The 3672-nt window shown below is 36.5% G+C and overlaps 1 long non-coding RNA gene across 1 annotated transcript; it reads left to right on the forward strand.

Moving 5' to 3' along the window:
* The first annotated feature begins 925 nt into the window (after positions 1-925).
* On the forward strand, positions 926-2999 carry LOC309497495. Its single transcript, XR_014205570.1, has 3 exons — positions 926-1835; positions 1975-2090; positions 2864-2999. It is a non-coding gene; the product is annotated as an uncharacterized lncRNA (long non-coding RNA).
* Positions 3000-3672: the final 673 nt, after the last annotated feature.

Raw genomic sequence — 3672 nt, forward strand, 5'->3', positions numbered from 1 at the left:
TATTTGTCGCTAGAATCTTATCCCGTCTGGTTAGGACACGGTGTTACTCCTACCCGTTAACATTTGATCTCAGCAATACTGGTAAATGAGAAAAAATAAAATAAAATTGTTTTAAAGCTGCTCTAAGTGATGTTGGGTGACGTCACTTGTTGACGTTCAAAGTATTGTCAAACAAAACGGAGGCTAGCTAGACCCTCCCTCCTCCTCATCAGCGCACTAACCCCCAAACCCCACCCCCAAATACTTCTTATCGGTTATTGGCTGGAAAAGTTTGTTTCGTGGTGCGGGTTTGCCCAGTCTGTTTTTGTTGCTGTTTGTGAAGCCTGGGCTGTCTACAGAGACTGCGTTTTTTACAGTGTTCAGGGGACAGGCAGCTAGCAGATAGTGAGGAGATGTTTGCTGTATGTGACATGTTTTGGCCTAAAAAACGCGTGACATCGCTTAGAGCACCTTTAATTTTTTTATTAAATATGGTGAGAATCATGTTCAATCTGATTTCAATGCCACAGCTGTTAAGTATCTACTAAGGAGGTTGTTGACAGTATTGTGTTTGTTTCTACGTTTTACATGGTGTTCACTTCCCAATATTGTTTGTGAGAAATAAGTATTTTAACCCAAAGTAACTTTCCTTATAGAATGCTCTAACATCTTTTTCATTTTCTTTTCTCTACCAAACAAAAATAAAGTTAACATAAAAACACAATTAAGTTGCTTACCGGCTTAATGTCCAAGAGATAAGCAAGGGCTGACTTTGTACTGCATTTGGCCCACCTGTCTCGCGCACCCCCGGGATTGGCACTTCTCTTAAAAGATTTTTAAAAAATTGAGAGTGCATTGTAATACGAGAGACAAACAGATTCGGAATTCGGAACCGCGTACCAGCAAACTTCTTTTAATATTTTTTTCGGAGAACAAAAGATTGCTTTAGGTTTATCTCGGAAGTTTATTATGCTAGCTTGATGTTTTCGTAAATAGATATTGTTCATTCTAACTGCTTGTTAACTACTCTTTTACATTATGAATGTGAATACAATGCTTAATCAGTATATTTAACATTATGATTGGTGTTTTTGTTTGCCCTTTTGCAGCTTCAAATGGAGGACACTCCGAAAACACTAGTGGCTGTACTACTTAGAAGGAGATATGCAAAAAAATTGCAGCATCTCAAGAGTGCAGCAGAAATAATTGATGCTTCCAAATGTCTCCTCCCCTGTGCTGCAGAGTACCACCGAATTTTAAAATTTAACTTTGATTTGAATGAATTTATTGACACATTAAACCTAACACAACCTAAAGGAGAAAGTGGAAGCCTTGGACAAGTTTCAAGTTTTGTTTAAGTCGATTAAGAGAAGTGGATCACATGCATTGGTATGTAACTGCCCTTTTCAGTAACATAAGTGACCTGTGTGTCATGCATACAGATTCCAGTATTATTGTACTTTTCTTAAGCATTAAATATTAATATTGCTTTTCAATTTTGAGCATGGTAAGAAACCGTTCAGGTGGCATTTCCATTCAAACATGGTGTGGGATGATGATTACAAATGATAATGTAAAGTAGTACAGTATTTATCTACACTTTCTTTTTTCATTTGCATGGTACATAATGGTAGCAATTGAAAACTAATATTAACATGTCAATAGTATATACATTTTTTTTATTTTTTTATTGTGTATTCTATCCTGTGTTGTAGCTTGACACTGAGTTTGGAAAATGTTTCCTGGGAAGGCTGACCTCTTTCTTCGAAAATGGGAAGGAAATATTGTTCCAAAATTGCAAAAGATGTCCACAGTGAAAAATCCTCTGGTCATGCCTACTGATATTGAGATTGAAGGTAGGCTACTTTGCTCGTTCTGTCAAAATGTTGTTTTTCTTTCAGTGGACAGTAGTTTTAGTAGTTCAAAGAGTTTAAAGTCAGCCATTATACCAGCCATGAAAAATGTCATATTTTGTGTTTTTCTATCATACTACAGATTCATGTTACAGAGTTCTTATGACATTGCTTCCCCCTACTGCGTCAGGAAGGAGCAAAGGGTGGGCCAAATGCAGTACAAAGTCAGCCCTTGCTTATCTCTTGGACATTAAGCCGGTAAGCAACTTAATTGTGTTTTTATGTTAGCTTTATTTTTGTTTGTCAGTTTTCTGTACAAGCACTTTGTGATTGTTATTAAATCTTTGTTATTAAATTATATGACTCTGATTTGCAAAAAACTATACTGTTTTAATTTTTTATGATATTAGATTTTTGCAGATATTTTTAAATTCACTTTGGCCAAGTGTCTTAAGGTTATTTGTGTGTTTTCATTTTATTTATTACCGAATGGGCATTAAGACCCAGGGGAGGCTGTTTTTGCTGCTCACAGTAGTGACTGTTTACTCTATCATGCTGGATGTTTCATTCTGTATGTACGTTCTCAAATTAAATGCAGTGATCCAAAACTATGGAGTTAAATCAGTAGCTTAACTCGAGAGGTTGAAAATCTGAATGTGAGAACTTGTCATTTTAACATTCGTATTTGTAAGTTGAAATTTACACTCACAGCTCTGATGTGAAAAGCTGAATCTTTCAATTTGCACACACAGACAATGATCAAAACATCCGTGTTTTGAATTGGAAGTTGTAGATTAATAGTCACAAATGTGTAAAATGACATTCACACAAAGAAAATGACACACAAATGTTTACGACATTTACTTTTACACTTTACTTCAGTTTTGCTGCACAATGTCAAGTCGGCACTTACAACCTCTCAGATCTGGCAGTACAAGTTCAAATCCTAGCGCTCTGACTTTTGGTACTTCTTTTGCGGTATTCCTGTTGCAAAAAAATTATTTTTTTAAAATGTACTTTTATTTTTACAGACTGGAACCAGCATCTCCAGCCTCCTGGATAATTCCATCTGAAGACTCTGACACTAGCATGAGTGAGAAGTTCTCAGCTGCATCTTGCTCTGCTGCTGTTGATATTCTAGAGACTAATTTTGATGGCTCCAGTTGCAGCACTTCTGACTACCAAGGCTGTGCAGCAGCAGCATTTGTTGCAAAAATTGACTCCTCTTCAAATTGTTCCCTGACCGATGTGCAAAGAAGCATCACATGCACAAAAGAACTACTCTGTGAAACCCTGGACTGTTTGCAAGAGAGAACCACATCTCTGCTTAATCGTTACTCTATACCCAATGATGAATTGCAGACTTTGATGAAAGATTTTGAAAGAGGACGAAATATGTTTGAGGAAGTTGATACCCGTACAAAATGACCAAGTATTTTGCTGAAAACCACTCTTTTATCAAGCCAACAGAAATCTTCCTTGGAAACAGAAGTGACACTGCAAGAAAGCAAGGCAATGAACAAATGCAAAGTCTCTTTGTGGATTCAACCGAAAGTGATGGTAAATTGCGTGACTACTGTGGTGGCTCACATTTTAAAAATTACAAATTGTACTGTTCATGTTTCTCACTCTGTTAGTGTGTTAAGTCAGACTTTTCAAACTGGTTGTGTACTTGCTTTAAACTGTGACTTAAGAGAAGAGCGTCTCTTTGGTGAAGTTTTACACATAGTTCCACAATGTGAAAAAGAAATTGTTTTAGTTTTTCTTAGAGTATATCACAAATGTACTTTCACCCACACTTGTATGCTTATGCAGTCCAAAGAACAAATGAGTCAAAGTG

This window comes from Leuciscus leuciscus (assembly GCF_965113295.1).
Source record: "Leuciscus leuciscus genome assembly, chromosome: 4".
Taxonomy (NCBI): domain Eukaryota; kingdom Metazoa; phylum Chordata; class Actinopteri; order Cypriniformes; family Leuciscidae; genus Leuciscus; species Leuciscus leuciscus.